A 27,118-nucleotide genomic window follows, 5' to 3' on the forward strand; every position below is an offset into this window, starting at 1 on the left:
ATCATTTTATATCATCTTCTTCCCCAAATATTCCATGGAAACCTTAGGAAAGAGAAAGAAAACTTTCTTGGCCAAGTTAGGTGAGTATTCAAGTCCCGTTTTTAGTAATTTTATATTTTTGAAACCAGGATGGCTTAATCTATCTATTTGGGGGATCAATTTGAAAAGTTATCAAAGTATAGAAATTATGTCATGAATGAATATGCTGAAAATTTGAAATTTATGGTAGAATATGAAAGGTTGTAGATAGATAAACAACTTTTACAAAGTGATTTTTTATGAAAACATGATTTAGGGACTAAAATGTAAAGTTGTGAAATTTGAAGAAAAATTATAAATTTTATAGAATACATGTTTTGTAAATTTTATAGTTAAATTTTGGTTAGGCTTGGAATAGGGAGTAAATTGCATAAATTTCATTTTCCGAGCCTAGGGACGAAATCGTCATTAATTAAAAGTTTAGGGGTAAAATGGTAATTTTTCCTAAAGGGTAAATTGGACTAAATTGAGTATGAATTACATTAAATTGATGTTAAATTTACTCCTATAGATTCGGATAGACCAAATACGGAGCTAGAACGAGGAAAAGAGGAAAATATCGGATTAGTAGGTTTTACGTATACGAACATTTGTCGAGGTAAGTTCATGTAACTAAATTGTGTATATTTATATGTTTGAATTAAATGTTGTTTTTGTGAATTGTATAAATATCATATATATATGACATTGAAAATAAATCTGACAAAGCCCGATCAATAATAATGCCTGGTAAATGATAAATGATAAAAATGTTACTTTTATGCTTGAAATGAATGTGATTTCCCTTATTGATATAAGTCCTCTCGAGCATATGTTATGGAATGGATTTAGCCCGGATGGGTAATCCAGATCAAGTGCTTTAGAGCATATGTCATAAAAAAGATTTAGCCTGGACTGGTAATCCTGACTAAGCTCTATTGAATATATATATTGGAGACAGGATTTAGCCTGGACTGGTAATTTTGTTATATATATGTGTGGCTTGAAAGTGTTCTCTGAAATAGTACCTTATGGGTACCATTGGACATGAAGTGATGGATCCTGATTTGTACACCTCGAGTGTACTACCTGTGTACCCATCGATATTTTGAATAAATTCAATGGGTAACAATCCAAATATAAGAAGATATGAATAATAAAATGAGTTATTACACGTATCTGTATGGAAATATGAAATGATGATATTTGTACATGGAATTTATTTGATGAGTATGTTTATCCTTGATTATAGATTTGTACACCTTGAGCGTACTATTCCTGACCTTTATATTTCAAATTATATAAGTAAAGTTCTGATATGAAATAATCTGAACTCAAGATGAATTATTATGAAAATACACTTGTAATACAAAGATATGATTTATACATGTTATATGGACACGTGATATGGAAAATATATATATCCAGAAATTTGATTAAGTTGAGCCCATATATGTTTCTTGATGTTATTATGGAATGTATGACTAACAATGGCAATGAGGATATGTGTAGGGCTTGAGATCAAATTGATTGAACGTGCCTTACATGTTTATCTTGAAATAGAATAAATGGTAAGCTAAGTACCATGTTATACGAACTTACTAAGCATTTTATGCTTACTTAGCTTTATTTTCCTATTTTATAGTAAATCAGAAGCTCGTTGGATTGGAAACTTGGCGGGGATCACTCACACTATCCATCGACCCATTTTGGTTCATATGGTAAAAAAATTGTGGTTATAATGGCATGCATAGGTTAAATTGGCCAAGGAATGACATGTAAATATTTGTTAATGACTAGCAATTGGAATGGCTAGTTATGAACATGTTTTGGTGTTATGTATAAAAGACTATATCATGGTATATGTTTGAAAATGATTGATTAATAGAAATCACGATATGTATGAATGAATTAAAATCACTATATGTATGAATGAATTAAATTAACATATTTGATACAATATGCACAAATGTGAACATGGTATCTAGATAAATATGAGTATAAATTGGCATGTATAAGACTCAAATATTGGTATGAAAATGTGGTTGATGAGTGTGATAAATTGTGAATAAGTGTTGGTGTAGGTGCAAGGCTAAAAGGGGTGAAAAATAAAGCTACGAAATGAATTTATTTTGTCCACACAGGCAGACACACGGCCATGTGTCTTGACCGTGTGTGACACAAGGCCTGGCACATGGGCGTGTAGTTTGGTCGTGTGTCCCTTGAACCTTAAATTTGAGAAACAAAATGCTCAAAATTGAGCACATGGACAGAGACATGGGCGTATGTCTCAATGATGTGTACTACACGACCTAGCACACAGGCATGTGGTTGGTCGTGTAGTACAAGTCAAAGAGTTACACAAGGACTAACACAGCATGCAACATGGGCATGTCCTACGGTCACACGGGCGTGTCCCTTGGACCACACGGGTGTTGTACCCTGCATCTAAGAAAAATAATTTCAAAATTTTTTGGGAAAAATTCCCTAAATTCTCGATTTAGTCCCGATTCAATTATATTACTCGTATTGGGCCTCGAGTGTCCATTTAAGGGACGTTATGACTAATCTCGAAAAATGAATAGAATATGACATGAAATATCTGTAAATGTTTTAAAAACTCTGGTAACGCTCCGTAACTCTGTTTTAGCGACGGATACGAGTTAGGGGTGTTATAGACGTACCTCTTCAGCACCCGTCACCACTGTCATACCTCGCTGTATGATGCGCTCCACCCACTGTGCATCTTCACCAATGCCTTTTGCTTTGCTATCCACTCCTTGAAATATGAAAGCATGTAGTTGAATTGGCTACGAATATTTGCAATTATAATCGCACAGCAGTCTTGTAACACCCCTAACTCGTATCCGTCACCGGACTGGGGTTAAAGGCGTTACCGAACAAATCGGAACATTTTACAAATAATTCAAAAACATCATTCACACATAATCATACATCATTACAGAGTTCCTTATATAGGTCAACGAGACCTTAAATAAGCTTTAGAAAGGGGTCGGGACTAAACTGAGCTCATACAAAATTTTTCAAAACTTAAACATTTTTCAAACTTGTACAGGTCACACGCCTGTGTGATCAGGCCGTGTGCCTCACATGGCTTTAGACATGCCCGTGTGTCTAGGCCATGTCAAAATAGGCATACATATTGACTTGTCCACACGGCCACAAGACACGCTTATGTGCCAGGCCATGTGAAAATTAGGGAGGCTGCTGACTTGGGTCACACGGCTAGTCACACGCCCGTGTGTCTAGCTTGTGCTTGAAATTGACGTGCCCACACAGCCTAGCACACGCTTGTGTGTGAGACCATGTGGTCTACCCAGGCTCATTTTGAAATGGTTCTTGAATAACACGGCTGAGGCATTCACCAGTGTCTCTGCCCGTGTGGGCAAAAATAGGCCATTTACAAGGCCAATTTGTCATCTAATTTGGGTCAAACTTAGAAACATCAAACCAAGCACATTTGCACTATAATTTCAACCAATTTCAATACCAAAACTTACATCATTCATGCCATATTCTTATCAACCAAATTCAAACTTACTCAATCATATCAACTCACAAGCCAAAGTCATATTAAATCATATGTTTCATAACTCTAATTCACCTCATCCATTCACATGCCAAAACCTTACCAAATTGACCATTTCAATAGGCCATTGAAGTACATCAAAACATACCATTTATGAACACAAGCATATACCAAATTCATTCATAATCTCATCCATAACCAAGCCATATCACATGGCTAGATATACACATCACAAAACATAACCAAAATCCTCTAGCCTATACATGCCTTACTACAACATATACATTTTCAAAAGGTATCAAAATAGAGTTCGATAGTGTGGTGAAGATCTCGACGATCTCCAAGCTTTCGATAGCTACGATATCTATAAAACAATGTAAACACACACAAAGTAAGCTTTCAAAAGCTTAGTAAGCCATATACAAATAAACTTAACAAATAACATTAATTTATTCATATAATTTAAGACAAAATACATTCACTTAGCCATATATCTCTTATATTTCATTTGAACATAATTCACATAAACATATCATAACTCATTCTCATAGCAACTCATACTTATATCATATATTCACCAAGGTACATATACTTACCTTTCATTCACAAACATGGTATACAATTAAAACGTACCTGAGTCGGATACAAATTCACATAGTCATATATTTTCTCAGAATGGCCGTTGAACCATTTAGAATCATAAGGATACATGGATAGCTCGGAAAGCTCGTACAATGCCAACGTCCTAAACGTGGTCTTACATGTAATCAAATATCGATGCCACTATCCCAGACAAGGTCTTACACGAAATCAAAAATGATGCCAACGTCCTAGACGTGGTCTTACACTTAAATCATAAGTCGATGCCAACGTCCTAGACGTGGTCTTACACGATAACACATATCGGATCCTATTTCATGACATATGTATACTAACTATTCCTAAGGTTCGTACGGGGCTTTTCGGACGTCGATACTTTGTCAATACTTTCTCGGATATCTCATATTCAAGGCATAAAGCCATTCATCATTGTTCAATAGCATATAAGCATAAATAAACCATTTCAAATACATTTAATTGTATATAAACTTACCTCGTACAGATTCGGATAGATGGAATCGGCTACTCGACGACTTTCGATTTTCCCCAATCTAATTCCATTTTCTTTAATTATTGATCTATATAAATTTAAATTTAACCCTTTTATTCACCAAATCATTCAAATCAATCCAGAAACACATTTAGGGAATTTTACAAATTAGCCCTCATATTTTCATATTTTGACAATTTAGTCTTTAATCACAAAAATCACAAAATACACAAAATTTACATATACTTATGCTTAGCTGAATATTCATAGCACTCATACAAGTCCACATGTTTCATTTATTTCACATTTTAGACCCTCAATTTACAAATTTCACAATTTAGTCCAAATTACTCAAATTCATCAAAAATTCAAATACAAATATATTAACCCAAAACATATCCTTCATTTACTAACAACTAACTTCACAAAGCTTATAATTTCATCAATGGCATATTTCAAAATCATCATCAAAATTAGAAATTTAGACATTGGCTTGATAAAACACTAAGCAACGATTACAAAAACATAAAAATTATCGAAAATGGATCAAAAACCATACCTTAATCAACAATTTGCTTGGTCGAACCCTAAGAAGCTTATTTTTTTTCTTTTCCTTGTGATTTCAGAAATAAGGATGAATGAATCATCCATTAACATGTTTTGTTTTATTTAATATATGATTAATATGCCAATTACCAAAATACCCTTTAATAAACCATTATAAATTCGCATAAGGCCATTAATGTCCATTAACCATGTAAATGGCATGTTAACCACATAAGGACCTCTCATTTACAAAGACATAATAATTAAGCATACTTAACAAATAGTAGGCAACTTTTTCATTTAACGCGATTAGGTCCTTTTTACAAATTAAGCACACAAATGATCAAATTTTCACACGAAACTTTCGCACATGTCAATTCACATATTGTAAGCTCAGAAAATAATATTTAAATATTTTTTTACTCAAATTTTTGGTCCCAAAACTACTTTTCTGAATAGGGTCTAAATCGGACTGTTATAAGTCTCAAATCCACTTTCACCATCGATAGTATTATGCCCACAATCATTTTTTAATCTAACTTTGGATGATCCCATGAAACACTTGCAACCCCATGAGTACATTAAATTAAGTGGAACTGTACCTAAAAAACTAATTAATAAAACCTAAAACAACCAGAAAACTTTAATAAAAACATGGAGAAAAATGCATCCATCGGTAGTATTATGCCCATGATACTGTACCAGTGGCAACACACGTATGCAAACTGGTAAACTTCTTTATCATCCATAACCTCATCTTCTTCTTGATAGAAATCATGATTTTCCATGTGCATCTATCGCCTCACATTGTACACTTGGCCTCGAAATTCTTAGATTTTGATTTAACCACGTGGAAGTTAACCTCGTTCCTAATGTTGTCTCGCTCTACTATAGTGAGAAAACCATCTTTAGTGGAAACTACTTTCCCACTTCCAAATTACTCGAATTCAACAAATAACTTGAATGGCCCGGCCTCTTGTGTGGTAGTTCTGCAAACTCCAATCCATCCTTTGTCGATAGATCGACATTATACATGTGGGTTGGAGGCGAGTACGCTGTGAATCGTGGATCTTATTCTTCATCTTCACCCTCTTAATCATCTTCCAGTTTAGTTGGAACAAGATTTGGTTCAGAAAATAATGCAACTTTTGAATCGAAGGCACCGGGCTACCGAACTAGATGCATATCGGATTTTTTGCCATCTTCAATCTTAAACCCACTAATATCTATCGTGTTAGATGTCCCCTCACCAATGGATGTCATAGGGAGTATATTATCCTTTCTTGTGCACGTCTCAGAATGTCTAGAATCACATGTCGATTGCCAACTGCTAGAAGTTGTTTTCATTCTCCAGTAAGTATTCCCAGAGTTGAACATCGACCCATTGAGGTTCATGTTCGACCCACTATCTGAGTGACATGTAGGGGTTGTGTATTCCGTTCTACCATCAAAACCCCATTGTTAGGTGTTCTACCTCCCACGATTGAATCTAAGGCTAAGATAGATGAGTGTCTTCCCATTGAAGATTCTAGAATATCATTATTAGAAATTTCTAACAAAGTGGTTAGAACATCGCCTTTTTCAACCGTTCTAGCCTATTGAATAGGAAGAGATGTTAACGATCAAATACCTTCATCTGGCTTAAAAATTCCAAATATAACTCAAGAAATGGTGATCCACTATCGATGTGCATTTGCACCATCACCTCTAAGCCCCGAGCACCTTTGATATCGATAGTATCATATCTCATGGGATTGACTGAAGCACAAAATCGATACTTAATAGACGATACTCATATCTAGCTAGATCTGGTAATTTTTTGCTTAATTTTTTTCCGATGTTTTGGCAACTCTATGTTTTGGTTAAACACAGTCGCATTGTGTTCTCTGATAAAAAACTATGTCATTCTCTGTGTCATGAACCTCACCATCATAGCAAATAATAACATTAACCAGTCCACTGATTTTTAACCAAGTATATGTCAAGAGAAGTTTGAAAAAAAATATTATGCAAAAAAATCATGCTTCAACTAAATATTAACACAAAAAATCAATTCTTATACTTACTTTAAATATTAACACAAAAAATCAATTCTTATACTTACTTTTTATACAAATAGTATCGTTGCTCCAACTTATGTCTTCCCTACAAACTTTTATTCTTCTAAATTTCTTCAAATTTTCTTTCCTCGGCTTCCGCCACTAGAGGCTAAAATGTGTTACATTTATAACCCAAGGGATAACATCTTATACATTTCTAAAAAAAATGCCCTGAATAGTAGGAATTGAAACTTATAAAGAATAAACACTCCAAGCAAAAAGTATTGTCAGCAATAGTACTGAAAAAGGCATCCAGCTATAAGCGTTTTCAGTACTTTTGCTAACAATGCGTCCTACTTGGAGTGCTTTTTTTCTCTACAAATTTCAACCCCCACTATCCGGGGCCTTTTTTCAAAAACGTTTCAGATATCCTGGGATTCTTGAGATATATTTTCAGAACCCATCTCGTCAAAAATATTATTTTTGTACTCCGAGTTTTGATTTTTAATCAAAAATAATATACGATTAGTGTCAATACAAATATTTTAAATATTGAATTCAATTATTACAATTATTAGGTTAAAATTTTTATCAATTTAAAACCCTAAAACCCCAAACAACCTAAAACCCTAGTAATAAAACCCTAAAAAACCTAAAACCCTAATTAATAAAAACCTAAACCACTAGAAAACCCTAATAAAAACACAAAGAAAAACGCTTCCATCTAGAAAAGCTTTTCCCCTCTAACCAATAAAATGCTTCCAGTTGGAAGCGTTTTATCAAAATCAACCCATTCCTATAAATTTTCAAAAAAATTGGCCTATTTTGTAATTTAAAAAAAATGACTTTTTTTAGGAATTTAGTCAAGAAAAAGTGTGTGAGAGAATATTAATATCTACTTCCTGTTCTTCCATCTTTATTTTAAAGAGAATCTCCTAATGAGAAAGTATATTTTTCACTACTACTAATTGTATGGTTAATAGAAATGTAATATATTTTATGCTTTTATGTACAATTTTATTCAAAATCATAAATCTTGAACCTCTATCTTTGTAATGGGTATTTGATGTTGATAATGGTTCAAATTTATTACTATGTTTAAGAAATCATTCTTTTAACCTTAGTCATCAACTTAATTGAATGGAATTGGAAACTATTTCAATACTTTGTTCTTTTATATAGGTTTCATTGTGGAATTACTTTTGATCACATAATATTTTCAATTTTTACATTTTCAGTATTAGTAGGTTAGGAATAAAATATTAATAAAATAAATATTTTTACGAATTTTCTACTATTTCAATGACCCATAAGGCTGACTCGAGCCTCTTGAGTGACTAATGAGCTAATTAAGTGTGTAGGATACCATTTTAGGTCCAAGAATACAAGGAATAATGATTAGGCCGTAAGACAATAAGCCCGATAAGCCAACAAAGCTGCCAAAGCCCAGGAAAGCACTCGATGTCGTGACGAGAAATTCCCTCTCGTCAAATGACACGATGAAGAAATAGGAAGAATGGCACGGTGTTGACATCGTGAGGAAAAGCATCCCTACGTCTTGACGACACGACAATGACAGACCAAAATTACGATGATTCTTCTCACGACACATTTGGGAGATTTCCATAATTGTAACCTATCTTTTAGCAGAATATTTTATTCTTTGATATCTAAGTGTATCTTGGGATTGATTGGTCTCCAAGTAGGTCATTGCCTATATAAGCAACCTTAAGGTCAATAGAATTGTAAGCAGAATTAGACAAATAGTTTTACTATTTAATTTTTAGTTTTCTTTTCTTTTCATGTTCATGTAGTCGAAACTTTTCTATTCCAAGGTGAAAACAATCACAAGCAAAGATTGCTTCAAATTTGTGCCTTAATATAATATCAATGAGCATTCTCTTATCTCTTCTCTTCTATTCTTTTATTTGTATTTCGTTAATTCGGTCGATTAATTGTTGTATGAATATTAGAATAGATCATTGTGTTTATTCCATATCTAGCATGATTCGATTATTAAACTAATTTATTTGTTAAGTAATTATTTATTTGAAATTGATTATTTATTCAAAGGTACTTATTATATTAGGGACTGACGCCGCTAATAGAATATCGAGACAGGTGAGACCGGAAGGGTATCCTGTTGTGTATAACTTATGCCGAGCAGAGAGCCCGAAAGGGTATCCGTATGCCTAGGAAGATACCGTAAAGGTGACTTAGGTGGTAATCCTTAATGAAGATAAAACGGGAGGGTAGTCGTAGCTAACGGTGATAAATAACTCAATCTAGGATAATTAATTATTTAATTAAGTAATTTGGGATTTAATCGATCATAGGCTAGAGGCTCACATTGTCGACACTAGGAATAAGAAAGTCCATTAGCTTAATTTAGGTTAGTTAATTTAATTAAAATATTAATTTGGGTTTACACTACTAATTCGTGACTCAACTAGATTAGTAATTATTTTTTATAATTAATTTAATATTAATTTCTCCAATATGCAATCCCTTGGGTACGATCCTTGGAATACTTACCAGTATTTTATTGTAAACTTAACTATATTACAATTTGACCCGTACGCTTGTCGACACCGCCGATTTAATTTGATATTTTTTTGGTGTGATATTTAACTATAAACAGTAACATGTTTATAGATGGTCACATCCCTCTTGTTCTTATTTTTCAATTTATAATAGTCTGCTTTAATGTGACCTAACTTCTTGCAGTAGTTACATACATTGTCTTGATTCCTCGACTTTGATTCAGACTTGCTTCTCACAACAAATGTCGAGGGTTACTCATATGACCTACCATCTAAGCCAAACTCATTTTCGAGTCTGTCTTTGGTCAAGAAGTTTCCCTTCACATCCTCGAAGGAGAGTTTATCTCTACCATAAATCAAGGTTTCCTGAAAGACATATATAAAGGGAAAAGAACACAATAATAGCATAGCTTGATCTTTATCATCTATCTAAACCTTGACATTCTTCAATCATTAAAGAGAGAGAAAAAATGACTTATGTGAGACCTAATGGATGAACCTTCAACCATACGAAACGTGTATAGGCATTGTTTCAACACCAACCGATTAGCCAAAGACTTTATCATATATAGGGTTTCTAACTTTCTCCATAAGGCCATTGTTGTTTTCTTTAAAAGTAACCCTTGCAAAACATCACTCATGAGGCACAACTGAATTGCAGAGAAGGCCTTTTGTTGGAAAAAATCAAACAATTTTCTTGCACGACGAAAAACTAAAGTTTTAAAAACTGACCCAATTTGTGATATTTATAGCAATAAACCTTAGACCAAAATCATACCTATGTTTTCGGATAAGCGGATCTTTGATGTTTTCTAACTTTTAACCAAACGATCTTCTCTGCTATTTTGGTACCATGAACTATTTCGAGTGTGGGCTCAAACCGAGTAAATCAAAACACAAAATTAGAAAAAAAAATTCTCACTTTTATTTAGGGTGAAAGCAAAAATTCTCTCTTTAATAGAAGCCGGTAGAATTGTTATTTTGAAAAAAATATATTTAATATTTGAGAATAAATTCTCTCTACTTTTCGGCAAAGTAACAGAATCTATCAAAGTTGTGCTAATAGCTCTATTGTGCCATCTATTTATAGGAAGAGAATGTAGAATCTTTGTTGAATTGTAGAGGTATATTTCAAATAAAAAAATAACTTCCTAGTCCAACTAGGAGAGGGAGAGGGTCAAATAGGGTGTGTTTCCCTCATATGTATTTTGATGGGGATTCAAGCCTCTTATTATATTGAGCCCAATTATATGTGCTTTTTGAACTTTTAACCAAACACTTTATAATTTAATCCAACTCAATACATCTTTTTCTATTTTCCAAAATAAATATTAATTTTCCAATTAAATAATTTTCTCATCTTAATTTTACAATTGGTAAAATTATGACGATTTTATCCCTAATAAAATTTCCAAGAAAATATATTCAATATTTCACAAATCAACTTGTTCACTATGATCAAATGGTTTATTTTCAATTTCAGACTTTAAAATTACTCAAAAATATAAACTCATTCTTCCGGTTATTTCTAAGTAATCCATATATATTTGCAAATGGATCATTTCTCATTTTCATTTCCATTTCTATTTTTTGAGAAACCCACATTCATTTCCAAATGATCCCGTTTCTCCATTTTGGAGAAAACCATAATCATTTCTGAATGTTCTCCATTTATTTGTTTCTATTTATTTCATTCATTTTGATTCAAACACGTAATTCATTTCTGGTTTCAATGAGTTAGCAACATGACCAATTGGACATATGTAATTAGGGATCAAATGATTTATGATTAAGTTTCATCATTTCGCCAATTAATTAGAAACTCATTTAGTCTCAAGTCATTCCACTATAGTATCATGATTGAGCTCTCCAAATGACATCCTGTTATGAAAGTAACTACTCAATGCTCATCCAATGACCTTGTCATAAGTCTATTACCCTCATAAGATATCATTGATCTCTTTAGAATAATATTCGTTATCCCAATATGATCATATTTAATCTAATAGTAGCCATTACATCTTCCTTCATGAAAAGTCAATTACTATCAAATAATGATCAAGTCATTCATCACAAGGACGAATGGCTCGTGGTCACGTTTAGTTTTCATCAACCATGTAATACCAATGAGAGGATATCATTAATCCATATCTCGGGCTATGAATTCCACTATTTTGAATGACGCTACATACTACAGAAGTCATACACCCAACACATTAGGTTTTAGTTCCTTATTTATATAAACTCAAGCTTTTGTTTGCATCAAAGTGTACAAGTCACATTCATAGTCCGTCATCCACTCATGATTTAGGTATGTCACACTGTGAATGTCACAAGTGAATAAATCCATAAACAGATTTAGGATCTATTCTTCTTGGGTCCTGTTCGATATACTGTTAGTCTAGTTAGTCATGTCTATGTTTCTATCTTCTAAGAGTCATTCGCTTTGATGCCCAAGACAAAACATCTCCCTAATTAGACTTGATAGATGACATATTAGTTTTTTTAATCAATTTTCTCATTTCCAATTAGACTAAGGACATGTTTAGGTTTTCTTACTAATATAAGCTCTGGTGGGTTGCATCATATAAATGCTCTCTTCAAAATAGTCATTCAGAAATGTTGTCTTGACATCCATTTCTAGGATCTCGTAATCAAGAGTCGCCACAGTAGATAACAATAAGCGGATTGACTTGAACATGACAACTGGAGAGAAGATTTCTTCGTAATCAATATCTTCTTTTTTAGTATAACATTTTACAACAAGTCTAGTCACACCCTGATTAGGCAAGCCAAATTGGGTTAAGAGACTTCGCCAATGGAGGTCGCCTAAGTTACGAAACATAGAATGGTAAAGGTGATAAATTTGTGGTAGAGAGTTACGAAGAACTTCACCAATTATACCAAGTATCAGTCCTAGTGTTAGGAAGGTTATAACAAAGCGAAAACCTTATTAGGCGGACTTTTCATGCTAATAAAATTGCCACCTATGTTTTAATAACGTTACTTAAATATGATAGCTTGTAGGATATGTTTATGTCACCTTGCATATCTATGGAGGCAACGTGTCTGTAATAAGGGCAATTGTAAAGTCCCATAGGATTTGATTAATTAGTAGAAGCATGTAAGAAACAGTAATGATTAGAGATAAGTTTGACTGAGATGCAACGTGGGTTAGCTATAAATAAGATAGTGTGATAGTTGAGAGAAGATTTATGATTCATCTTCTCCATTAGAATTTGTTATCATCGAAGAAACTAGGATAGTTTTTCGCTGCTAGCAAAGGTAGTAACTATAAAAGTTAAGAGAACTTCGATGCCAATTGTCTATTGGGAAATTCTTAAAACCTTCCTTTGAGTTTTACTAGATAGATAGAGACTAACTTAAGAAAGGATTGGTAGGATTTCTTTAACTACTGGATAGGAAAGTTTGGAGGAACTTACTTGATTTTTAAAAAAAAAAGTTCGAGTGCTTATTTTTACCAATTAACCTTAAAATTATCAAGTATTTGCAGTATTTAATGTATTGTCGAGTAAAGTTATACTATAACAAAGAAAAAACAGGATGCTTTCATATATATAAGGCTTATTATATTATTTGGTACTCTAATTTGACATTTCTTTTCTAAGGTGGTACTTGTTTTATTTTTATTCCAATGTGGTACCTATATTTGGTAAAAGTTATACATTTTGGAATCCAATGGTAACCATAATGATTTTTTTAGCATTAAGTTCGATTTTAAGGTTAATTTGGTGAAATATTATTAGATTTGAATTCTCATTATTTTGTTAATAGAATAAAATCAGTGATAATTATGAATTTATTTAATTTTTTGTTTAACTTGTTAAATATAATCACATAACTGCATTTTTTTGGTAACTTTTAGGTTTGATTTGATAAATGTTAGATGCTAATATTATTAGTTAATTATGAATTTTAAAAATAAATCACTTATAAAACCCGAATTAAATACTAAAAAATTGACATCGCTAATTTTAAGTATTAAAACATATACTTTTTGTTAAATATATATACCACATTAGATTAAAAAACAAAAATACTTCATTAAAAATGTCAACGTATAATCTATATATAATAGTAATGACTTATGCGTGGTTCTATAGATGCATCCATACATAGCCATTACGGTAAGGACAGAAAGCATCTTCGTGGTGATTTCGAGGAAAATATGAATTGTAATTAATAAAATAGTAATGATATCTTCCGATACTTGGGAACGAAGAAATGATTTAGAATATAAATAAATATAGAAGGATAAATGCAATCACGGATTGAGAAATTTTTTGAGGGATTAGAATAAAGTTATATATTTTTATGATACTAAAAGTAAAATTTTATTATTTTAATAATTTATATTTTTATAAATTTTAAAAGATTTTTCTTATATTTAAGATTAAAATGTAATTTTATTATATATTAATTTAAAATTTTTAAATTATAAAAAGATTAAAAATAAAATTTTTTATTTTAAGGGACATCGAAGCCCTACTAACCCTCTTGACTGGATAAATGCACTCAATAGTTAAAACCTATAAAACTTAGTCATCGCGATAACATTTACTGAATGAAAGACTTTCTTTCATTGCAGATATATAATATTCATATTTATAAAACAAGTTAAAAATTCTAAGTGAGTGATTTCATAATAAATAAAGAATTCAACTACTTTGAGTTGAATCCCATTCAATTTAATGTGATCTTAGATGATTTGTCAAGTAAGATCGAAATTGTAGATTCAATGTGCATAATTTTTTTTCTTTGCAATTTATACATTATTGGTAAAAGCAACTCACTGCTACAAATAGACGATTTTTGTAACTTAAACCTACAACATAAGCTCAGGGATTAACACGAACCAAATACGGTGGTTCGATTAATTTAGTTACTAAGTATTTTGTAGGTCACTTCTTTATATTGTACACTAGAATATTCTAAGTAATAGGAGAAATTTTTAAAAGAAACTTCAAAAATGTATAAAGAACATTGCAAAAATGAACTTTTGAATATGTAAGTAAACGTAAGAAAATTGAGTTTATAAAAATATTGAGAAAATGACTAAGAAATTCAAATAAATTCTATCTAACCCCTTAATACAGAACCAATAAAATAATTCAATATAAAATTCAAACATGAAAAAAGGAATAATAATAAAAAACTTTTGAAGTCTTCGCAACGAGAGGTACAAAATATCATAGCGTAGCTGCTAAGTGAAATATCAAGTCTTTGTGAAAGAGAAGTTCTGTTCATCGAAAGCAAAGCACGTATTAAAGAGTCGAGATTTATTGCTCCAATGGAGTGGCAAATAATATGTTGCAGCATCTGGCCGAGGACTAACTCAACAAAATATAAAATTAAATAAATGAAAACAAGAGCATGTTTGAAAATCTTGATAATTAAGATTCTTTGGAATCCAGGAACATAAAGATTTGATCGTTTTCTTATCCCTTTGGATTGGGGAGGGAAAGGTTCAACTAGTCATTTCACTGCACCATTGACCATCGAATAAATATTTTTTTAAAATATATGTCTAATTAGGGTTGGCTGAACTTTGTGTTTATGGATGATGGTATACCAATTCAATGAAGAAATAAAAACCCTAAAATTTGATTCCCAGTAAATACATAAGTGATGGATGTAGTTATCATTTAATATAAATATAAATATTCAAATAAATTCAATTTTAAATTATTCATAGATTTGCTTGGAAAAGAAACTATTTTTTTATTTTGATATCTCAACCCAATATATATTGTTACATCTTTATTTATTTCTTTTCCATATCTTTACTTATTTTTCTATTTTTTTAAAAAAAAAATAACATTTTAGCTAATATAATAGATATGCATAATCTAGCACGAATTTAAAGCTCATCAAAATATAACAAAATCGAACTAAAATTCATCTCGTTTTGTTAGCTAGCGTACCTCATAAGTTGAACGGTTGAACAAGAAGAAACAAATTAAACTTAATTAGGGCTAAATGAGAAGAAAGAAAGTGGGCAATCCAAGGGTCCAAATTCAAAGGTTCAACCGATGGTAGGATTGCTTGCCAAGAATGGAATATCTTCGTTTAAATCTTCAGTTAACAGCAGTGTAAGATTAAAGTTAATTGTTTCAACTGACAAAAACATTTAAACATAACACGTGTAATTAGTTTTGTAAGAAAATCATTAATGGTTTCAATTACTACTTTATTGGGCAATTAGTTTTGATTGTTTCCAGAAAACAAATAAACCTACCACCAAACTTCCCTCTTCATTAGCCATGGTCTTTAGGGGAGGTTTATGGAATATGTATGATATAAGAGTGAGAAAGGCAAGGGTAAGCAAAGCAAATTGATTTGATTTGGTGCATTAGGGGGTTTAAGTAAAAGATGGCGAGAAGAAATGGAGAAAGGAAAGAGCACACTGCGATGGTGGCAGTGGGAATAGACAAGGACAAGGGAAGTCAATATGCATTGAAATGGACCGTTGATCATCTTTTGTCCAAGGGTCAATATATCAATCTTGTCCATGTGAAAACTAAACCTTCTTCCATACCCACTCCTTGTATGTTTTTTCTTTCTTTTTATATATTAATCAACTAAATACCAGTCTTTTCTCTCTCTCTTGCACATTTCATTCAATTATTATATATGCATGCATGCAGCTGGGCTCCTCACAAACATATCTAAAGTCAACGATGATGTTGCAAAAGCATATACGCAACAAGTGGACAACCAAGCCAAGGAGGTCTTTCTACCTTTCCGATGCTTCTGCTCGCGGAAGGACGTACGTTTTCATTCCCTTCTCTTCTCTTTGATGATAAACTTTTTTTATATAATTTAAAATTGCAACAGATCACAAGTAATGAAATCATAATGGAGGATACCGACATAGCTAAAGCCTTAATTGATTATGTTTCCTCCTCTTCAATCGAGATTTTAGTACTCGGCGCCCCAACAAAAGGTGGCTTTATTAGGTACGTAATCGATTCCTCTTTCTCCACCCGGCACGCACACATGCATGCAACACTAATTTTGCTTGTAAGATTAAATGCATGCATCTATGATCGATGCATCTAAATATTTCAATTCATAATACGACTCGTTGATCTAGCGGGTCATAACTTTGCTTTTGTCTATTTCTTATCGTGACAGAAGATTCAGGAGCACGGAGCTTACAACAACAGTCTCCAAAGGGGCTCCCAATTACTGCACAGTATATGTGATAGGCAAAGGGAAGATCTCATCAGTGCGGTCTGCTTCTTCTCCCCCTCCAGCTAGACTTCACCCTCCTGCACCTCAACCACAGCAGCCCCCACCCTCTATCATTCCCGACATAACTGAATCCCCTTCGGCTCAAGCACTTTTCCCCAGATATCGAGGTTCTTGCATGCCTCCTCCTCCTATTCTTGACTTGTATCCCGCTCCACTCACTATTTATTTTGCTTCTGTAGGAGCTCCTAGTAGGCCCCAACATCCACCACGCAACATGTATGAAGACTTGGAAATGAAGTAAGTAGTAATAATATTATTAACATATATATATACAAGTAACTTTGAAACTCAAAATTTTCAATCGCCTGCAACAGGTCACCGTTCACGAGACCGAGAAATAAATACGAGCCTTCAGTTCCTGAATCTGACATATCATTCGTAAGTAGTGGGAGGCCAAGTACTGATAACATGTCATCTCTGCACGACAATATGGATTTCGGAACTCAACGGCTTTCGATCAGCTCTGAATATGACAGCATAAGCCTTGGATCTTCATACTCAGGCAACAGGTCCATGGATTTCAGTTCACAGTATGAGAGCTCCTCAACATCACATGAAAGTGGTAGGACATCATGGTCATCTCAGAATATGGTAAGGCAATACTTTTCTGCCATGAAAATGAGCATAATTAACTACTATACAAAACAGCTAAGAGAATAGAATATACATGTTTAAGAATGGAACTTAACCATTCAGATGCCACAGGATGATGTGGAAGCTGAGATGAGAAGACTCAAACAGGAGCTCAAGCAGACAATGGAGATGTATAGTGCAGCCTGTAAGGAAGCACTCTCAGCAAAACAGAGGGTACTTTAATATCTAAAAGCTGAAATTATTTCTGAGCATAATCTAAAAAGTTCAGAATGTGGTATATGATAATTTTATTAAAATTCTGATTACAGGCAAAAGAACTTCAAAGCTGGAAATTACAAGAAGAACAAAAAATAGAAGAGGCACGACTGGCTGAGGAAGCTGCACTTTCACTTGCAGAAAAGGAGAAAGCAAAGTGTCAGGTGGCCATTGAGGCAGCCCAAGCAGCTCAAATGATTGCTGAACTTGAAGCACAAAGAGAAAGATTGTAGAAAAGAATGCCAATAAAGAAGCTGATGATAGGAAATTGGCTATAAATAATTTTGGGCATGATCTCAGGTATAGGAAATATACAATTCAAGAGATTGAAAGAGCAACAGATCTCTTCTCGCCATCTCGCAAAATAGGAGAAGGAGGTTATGGGCCAGTGTACCACTGCAACCTGGACCACACACCTGTTGCCATAAAAGTACTACGTCCAGATGCAGCCCAAGGACAATTACAGTTTCAGCAAGAGGTGAGCATGCAATTCTAAGCACAAATCAAGTTACACAAATGCATTAAATCGTAAATAGCAATCATCTGTGCACATCTCCAAGTAAACATATGAATACTTCCTTATGCCTATATAGACATCTAACAAAATCTTAAACTACGTATCGGGTACTCAATTCTAATATTCTATTTAGTAAGAGTCTGCCAAATCATGTCAGTGGGGCCTTGCTGAAATGCTTACTAAAATTTACTCACCACATGTATTTGGCAACTCATACAGGTTGAAGTGTTATGCTGCATACGACATCCAAACATGGTACTTCTCCTTGGAGCCTGTCCAGAGTATTGCTGCCTAGTCTACGAATACATGGCTAATGGAAGCTTGGAAGATCGGCTATTTAGGCGCAGTAACAGTCCAGTACTTCCATGGCAAGTAAGATTTAGAATTGCTGCAGAGATTGCAGCAGGTCTTCTTTTCCTCCACCAAACCAAACCAGAGCCTATTGTACACCGTGACCTGAAACCGGGGAATATTTTGCTTGATCGAAACTATGTCAGCAAGATTAGTGATGTTGGATTGGCTAGGCTTGTTCCTCCATCAGTTGCTGACACTGTAACTCAGTATCGAATGACATCAACCGCCGGAACATTCTGTTACATAGATCCAGAATATCAGCAAACTGGAATGCTAGGGATAAAATCCGATATCTACTCACTTGGGATCATGCTTCTACAAATAATAACTGCTAAACCACCAATGGGTTTGACTCATCATGTTGAGAACGCTATTGAAAATGGAAATTTTGCTGGAATACTAGACCCAGCTGTACATGACTGGCCTATGGAAGAGACCTTGATCTTTGCAAAGTTAGCCCTTAAGTGTTCAGAGCTGAGACGTAAAGACAGACCAGATCTAGGACGGGTAGTGTTGCCTGAGCTTGACAAATTGAGAACTCTTGCTGATGAAAAAATGCCTTTCATCACGATTGGTGGCAGTGCAGGGACTTCCCCAAATAACAGCCATGTTTCCACCTCCTCAATTCAGGTAAAGCTATAAATTGATGCAACTTGATATCAAACAAATCCTACAATCAGTTAAATATAACTTGTCTTCTTCTATTTGCTTCTCAGGATGGACATGATAACTCAAGGAGCTACTGAAAGACAACATCCACCATTGGAATACAGGGAACCGTAGTCTGCCATCAAAACAGAAGTTCAGAATTCTGTGCATCCAAACTCCAATTGTTTCATTTTTCTTTCATTGGCTCATCCTTACGGACTTCATTATGAACGTAACTATAGAACTGCTATAGGCATCTTATAGGAAGTTGTGCTTGCTTCAATAATCATGAAGCCACTGAAACAAGGTGTTAAGGCTTTAAATATCAAGAGAGGTCTGATACTTATGTAACTTTACAGTGAAAGTAAAAGTTCAAAAATGGTTGAAGATCAAGTTTAGAATCATGTCAAGATTAGATCACTGGTCATACCAAATGTCAATCGTGCTTTCCCCTTTAATTGACTGCTTAACACGCATTTAATTATTTTTATTTTAATAAAAGATTTTAATTTTATATAATCAGTTTAAGTATTTATTATTAAAGAATAAAAGATATATAAAGTATTCTAAAATATATATTTGCATGAATCTGTTCTCCATTCATACTTTCTACTCTTCAATCTTTATTATTTGAATTTTAAAAAATCGAAGTAAATAAAATATTTACATTATTGTTATTTTGAGTTCTAAAATAAATAATTTATAGGTCGTAAGCATTGAGTAAAATTTTTGTTTTGATAGAATCATATCTAAAACAATTTTCAATAAATTGTGTTAATTAAAAATATTATTAAAATAATTATAATTATTTTTTAATCTAAATATTATATTAATAATATATTAACATATTTACTAATAAAGATAAAAGAAAGTAGAAAATTATCTGCATAACTAAATTATATTCGTTATGTTTTTAATATCCATAATAATAAAACTATTATGGTTCATAAAAAATTTTAATGTATAAACTTGTTGTGATATCTATTGAAAATAAATTTTAAATGTTGTTTTAATTAATATTATTAATAATAAAATTATAATTATTTTTTAGTTTAAACATTATACTAATAATGTTTTATCATTTTTACTGAAAAATGCGAATATAGAAAACTAATTATAACGGTTTATAAAATATTCATGTCTAAATATGTGGGGTTATTTATTCAAGATAAATTTTTTATTCCATGAAGTTTTTTTTAATGTAGTAGAATTATATTTAAAAAATTTGAAATCAAATAAATGACATATGAATAAGTTGATAACATTTTTTGAAAAAAAATTATATTGATTTTTTATTACTTTAAAACTTATCGAATTATATTTACATTAATTAATAACATAATAAAAAAAATGTTAAAATAAGAAAGATGCTTGGACTGTCATATATATTCGCGTTTTAAGTTTCAATGTTTCCAAATATACTTTGCTAATTTAGTTATGAGTAAAGCTAAAGGCTCTCTAAATATGATTAACTAAGTAATTTAGGGTAGTTATCTGAATCGTTATCTATACTTACGTTCAAAGGTAATTACCTAAATTTGTTAATAAATTTTTAAAAAAAAAGCGAAAAAACATAAGTGCTTAAAAGTTCATAGTAAAGAAAAGTGATTAATTGTGTTTATTGATAAATTTTTAGAAATTGAACTTCTGTAATAAATCAAGCTTTATTAAAGGGTTTGGTTGAAAACGGGGTTATGGTAAAAAAGCGTTTGTGGATTACAAATGCTCAATTTACGGGGAAGGAGGGAATTTAATACTTATGCTTAAGCGAATCTAAAAGTAACTAGAGTTTAGGGTTTGTGAGCTTAAAATTTTCTTATATTATACCTTTGGCTAGCTGTTTGTTGGTAAATATATTACTGCAAAATAAATTCTTTAGCATTGAGTAGAAAATAAATTAATAATAAATAAATAAAGTATTAATATAATGTGAAAGAATCATTGACTTATAAATAAATTCACTCTAATTGGTTAATTGTGTAGTGGACGTCATCTCCTAATTTTAACACAGTTCTTCGATATTTGCACACTCGAATAAGGAAGGTAGAACTCAGTTGGTATTGCTCTTCTGAAATAATTTAAAAATAAAATTAATCAAAAAAATCACACTAGGATCAATTCCTAGGAAAGTTTGGAGGGGTCACAGATGGTCTCGCTTAAAACCTAAACTTCTAAACAGAATTTTCTCTAATGCAATTTAAGAAAAGTTCTAAAGTTTTAAAAAGAATGAGAGAGAGTAGAAGAAGCTTTGCTTTTCAGTTGTGCATCAAATGAAGGAAAAATGCCTTCTATTTATAGGATTTTGGAAAGGACAAAAACGTAATTTAGTAGGGCAAAAAGGTAATATTTCATGTAATGGTCAGAAAAATATTTAATGTTTTTGTAATTGTAAAAAACGGTTTGTAACTGTTGAAAATAATGTTTTGTAACTGCCGAAATAAATTTGCATTACTAACATTCCCCCATTAATGTAAAGTAATTGGAAATTTTGTAAACATAAGAAAAGATATGAGAAGAGCAACAACGAATTTAGCCGTTTAAGCAGTAGTAACTTGTGGACTTGAACTAGTACATAGTGAAATGAGTTATTCTCTTAACAAGCGAACAGATCTTGAACTTGTTAGGATAGGGGGTTAACTCATGACACACAATTAATCTTAGATCCAATTGATGTTCCACGATAGATCAACAAGTTTTAGCCAATACACATTGGGATTGTGACCACAATTTCGATATGTGAAGTCATATTTTTATTTTTAATAAGGTTTATGGAATTATACAAGTATAGTATTAATTTTTGGTGAAGTAATTTTAAAGTTTTACTAATTAATTGAATTAAAAAGATTAAATCATTAATTGTAAACTTTGGTAGTTAATGAATTAAATTGATTTGATTGTGTAATTAATGAAATAGTGGGGACTTATGCAGTAAATTGTCCATAAAACTTATTGATGGACGGTTAAGTGCATTTTTATTGTAGAATTTTAAGATTTAAAAAAAAAGGGCAATATAATAATTATATAATTAAATTAAAGAAAAATAAAAGACAAAAGAAATGGTATCATTTTCTCATGCTTTCTCACCGCAATAGAAGAAAGAAAATTTAGCTTTGGGAGTTTGAAGTTTTGTTCGCTTATGATCATTGCATGTAAGCTTATTTTTATTTTATTTCTTGTAATTTTTGTGTTTTTGTGATTGTTGCAACTAGGTCTAGATAGCTCAAACCTTGATTTTAGAAATTGTTAAAGATTTGAGATGTTGCAATTGATGAATCCTAGTTAGTTTAAATGATAAATGGAGGGTTTGAATTCTTGATTGCTAATAAAAAATGATTTATTTAGTCATTTTGATAGTTTTTGAGTTATGAATTAAATTGTTAAAATATTAAAATTTACATGGTAATCTCGTGAATTTTTAGTTGTTGTGGATTGTACTAATATGGTAAAATATTCGACTAATTGGGGTATCTGGAAAATTTTATTAAATTTGATTATTCTTGGGTTAAGGTACTACGTCGCATAAAGTGTAAAAGTTAGGGGCAAATGTATAATTTTTGTAAATAGAAATGTATAATTTTTTAAAAAAAAATTATTAATAAATGAAATAAATTCTATGTTAGATCAAAATTCTATTGATATACGAGGAAAAGGAAAAGTAGCGGAATAATCCCTGAACTTGTACAATTACTACAATTTAGCTCAGGTAAGTTTGTAGTGACTTGCTTTTTATTACAATTAAACTGTAAATTATGTTGCTATTTGTTTTCAGTTTAATTATATATACTACAACAAAAGTTTAGATCGTTAAATAGATGTTTAAGAAATTGAGGAAAAATCTAAAATGATGGAATTTGACTTGTAGTAGGTTATATATGAATGCACATACATGCCCCCGTTTGTACTTCGGTACCCTTGAATGCACATACGTGCCCTTGTTTGTACTTCGATACCCCTGAATGCATATATGTGTCGTTGTTTGTACTTCAGTACCCTTGAATGCACATACGTGCCCCTGTTTGTACTTTGGTACCCTCTAAATGCATTTTAATGTCTCAGCATTTCACCATTTATGCTCCCAAAACTTTGAGTAATTACTTAATATGTGAACCAAGTTTGATTATATTTAGAGTAAATGTTATATTATGTCCTTACTAAGCTAAGTAAGCTTACGAGTTTTCTTGGGTTGTTTTGTAGATAAGCGTTGCTGACTTTTTGGAAGGATCAATCAACTAGCTCACACTATCCATCTAAATCGGTAATTTTTGCATCTTATTTATGGGTAGTTACATGTATATATAGATGAATATATGAGTTTAATGAATGTTGATAGATATAGTTAATGAGTGAGATTAGTGGTTTTCTTAGAGTACATTTTGTAATGCTGGAATAAGTATATATAATGCATAGATGAATATCTTGATGTGTAGTTGATGAATGGTGTGGTTTAGAGTTGTGTGTGATGCTTTATTTTGTAATGACATATATATAGGGAGGTTTTTTTATTATTTTTGAGACTATGCTTTGGTAGGTTAGCCTGTCTAAATGTTTTGGTATATGTTGTAGCTTAGAGTTTTGTAGTTTAAATAGCTAAATACTAGTTCATGAATGATTAATGCTTTGTTAATAAGTTGGAAAATATAAAATGTGGTACCAATGATGGTACATTGGTTAGACACTTAAGGTGGTTGTTTTGGCATGTTTTGAGCATGTTTAATTGTGTTTTGAATAGGTTAAATGGCTAGTAATTGGGTTGCTTAGTGTCCAAGTAAGCATGATTTGGTAAACTTTAGTTTTAAGGTACATTTAGGCACATACGGTCTGACACATGGCTATGTGTCACACACGAGCAGCACATACGGGCATGCGTCTTGATCGTGTTGTAAAATAGTATAGGTGCAGTTTTCACATGGGATGACACATGACCTGGGATACGGCCCTGTGAGATTTTTTTCAAAAGGTACACGGTCTCTGCGTACGGGCGTGTGAAGTCACATACGGGCATGTAGGATAGTCACACGCCCATGTCTAAAGCCACAAGGTTTAGCACATGGCTTACGACACGACTGTGTGACCCAAGTCAGTGAGTTACATGGGTAGAGATACGAGTTGGGACACGGCCGCGTGTCCTAACTTCGAATTACCACATGGTCTGGGCTATGTCACATGGCCTGGACACACGGCCATGTGACCCCTACATCTCAAATTTTCATGTTTTTCTCAAAATTTATGATTTGTCTCAATTTGATCCCTGATTGTTTCTAATGTATTCTTAGGGCCTCGAAGGCTTGATTATAGCCCAAAATGAGTATGTTTGTTATGAATGGAACTTAATTATTGATAATAATTTAAGTGGAATTATCCATTTGGGTTTATTGTTAAGTTTTGTTTGTATTATAACGTCTTGTAATTCTATTTCGACAATGGAAATGAATTAAGAGTGTTACAGGGATGCTGGTAAGTGCTCTAGAAAGATCGCCCAATGTCTTTCATAGAAGGTGGCTAGTTTTTCACACTAACGTAGGTGATTTCAACAAGTCTATCTCAATATAGGCCATCCGGCTCAGGACTATGAAATCATTAAAAGCATTTTTTAAACTTATTCTTTCAAATTTAAATTTGGTGAATTCATCAAGTCCGTCTCACTAGGACCACCTAAACTATGGATATGAACTCATTAAGAGTAATAAACTCAACCTCACATGTTAGTGAATTCATCAAGTTTGTCTCAATAGGACCACCCAAACCTTGGGCCATGAATTAATTAAGAGTAAGAACTCAACTGTAACACCCCTAATCTGTAACCATCGTCGGAATAGATTAAGAGGCATTTTCGAACTTATAACTTAGTTCAAAACAATCATATATCAAATACCATCTCATTTCAATAATATAAGTCATTCATATTCAATATGAATTTAAAACGAGCATACAAAGTCTAAACCATGCATTTGAGACAACATTGATAACATATGAAAGTTTCAAAACTTAGAAAAATTTTCAACTTTTCAAGGGTCACACACCCTTGCAAATAGGCTGTGTGCCTCACATGGTATTAGACACGCTCGTGTGTCTAAGTCGTGGTGAAATAGAGCATACATACTGACTTGTCTACACGGCCTCAAGACACACTCGTGTGCTAGGCCGTGTGAAAATTAGGGAGGATACTGACTTGGCCACACAGCCGACCACAAGCCCGTGTGACACACACGACTAATAAATACTCCTGTGTGTCTAAGCCGTGTCAAAACTGGAGGGTATACTGACTTTAATTCATAGGGTACCCCAGGGGACACACGGCCGTGTAACGTGACCGTGTGCCACACACAGCTGAGTCACACGCCCGTGTCTCTGCCCGTGTGGACAAAAATAGGCCATTTGAATAGCCAACTTGCCACCCCAATTGGGTCAAACTTACAAGCACCAAACTAAGCATATTTGCACAACATTTATAACTAATTCACAACCAAAACATAAGCCATTCATGACATATCATTGCCAACCACTTTCCTAACTCAATTCATCAACCAAATCATAAAAAATCTAACTAAAATCATACCAAAACATATGTTTCAATACATTATTCAATCTCATGCTCAAAACTTGCCAAAACTTATCAACATTGACCATTTCTATTGGTCATTCAAAACATACCATATAATTCATAATGCCTCACATATTATATAACATTTCCAACCATAAGTCTAAACACAAGTTAGCCATATCACATGGCATGATATAAATATTACAAAACATAATCCAAACACTTCTACCTTATACATGCCATACTTCAATATGTACATTTTCAAAAGTACCAAAATAAGGTTCGGTAGTGTGGTGACGATCCTCGACGATCCCCAAGCTCAAAGTAGCTTCGATATCTCTAAATAATGAAAACACACACAAAGTAAGCTTTCAAAATGTAATGCCCCTACCCATGTCTGACGCCAGGACAGGATACGAAACATTACAGGACTTAAACACAAACAATCATGCAAATCGAGCCATAAAATTTTGTTCAAATTTAAAAATTTTCAATTTTTATCATAAAGTCCCTTATTTGGGCCTACGAGGCCTTAAGCATGCTATGAAAGTGATTAGGGTCTAAACTGGAAACTTTGGAAGGTTCGAGAAAATTTATGTATTTTGTTCCATGAAGTAGAGCCACACGCCCGTGTGGACACAGGGACACACCTGTGTGTCTTCAACATGCCCATGTCCTTAGGCCGTGTAACCCTTTGACTATGATGTCATCACACAAAATGAACCACACTGCCAAGCAACACGCCCGTGTGCTAGGTCGTGCCCTCCACACGGCCGAGACACATGGCTGTGTCTCTGCTCATGTGACTAACACTCAGGCTATTTTCCAAGCCTTTGTGTTACCCTTAATTTCCACAATTCATTACATATATTAAGGATATATATCATGGCATCATTTTAATGATTTAACCTCTTTCATTAAGATATATTCTTAACATTAACATGTCATTATTCACGTATTTCGCATGCTTGTGCAATATTAAGTCTACATGCAAACATCCATGACCATTAACCTTACTATTGCACCACCTTTACTAATAATCTAGAATTATTCACTTATCACTTGTGTCATTAGACCTTGAGCATTCAAGTTCAATCAACATCATCATCTCTTTTTTTTTTCTATATCTTGCATTTTCTCATAGT

At 32.8% G+C, this 27,118-nt stretch overlaps 1 long non-coding RNA gene and 1 pseudogene across 1 annotated transcript; one reads left to right on the top strand and one right to left on the bottom strand.

Annotated features, from left to right (window-relative positions):
* Window positions 1-17,179: 17,179 nt before the first annotated feature.
* On the top strand, window positions 17,180-19,591 carry LOC107952261 (U-box domain-containing protein 34-like; annotated as a pseudogene).
* Window positions 17,298-18,740, bottom strand: LOC121229170 (uncharacterized). Its single transcript, XR_005926811.1, has 3 exons — window positions 18,625-18,740; window positions 17,754-17,840; window positions 17,298-17,671 (listed from the first exon to the last, which is right to left on the bottom strand). It is a non-coding gene; the product is annotated as an uncharacterized lncRNA (long non-coding RNA).
* Window positions 19,592-27,118: the final 7,527 nt, after the last annotated feature.

Source organism: Gossypium hirsutum, chromosome A05 (assembly GCF_007990345.1).
Source record: "Gossypium hirsutum isolate 1008001.06 chromosome A05, Gossypium_hirsutum_v2.1, whole genome shotgun sequence".
Classification (NCBI taxonomy): domain Eukaryota; kingdom Viridiplantae; phylum Streptophyta; class Magnoliopsida; order Malvales; family Malvaceae; genus Gossypium; species Gossypium hirsutum.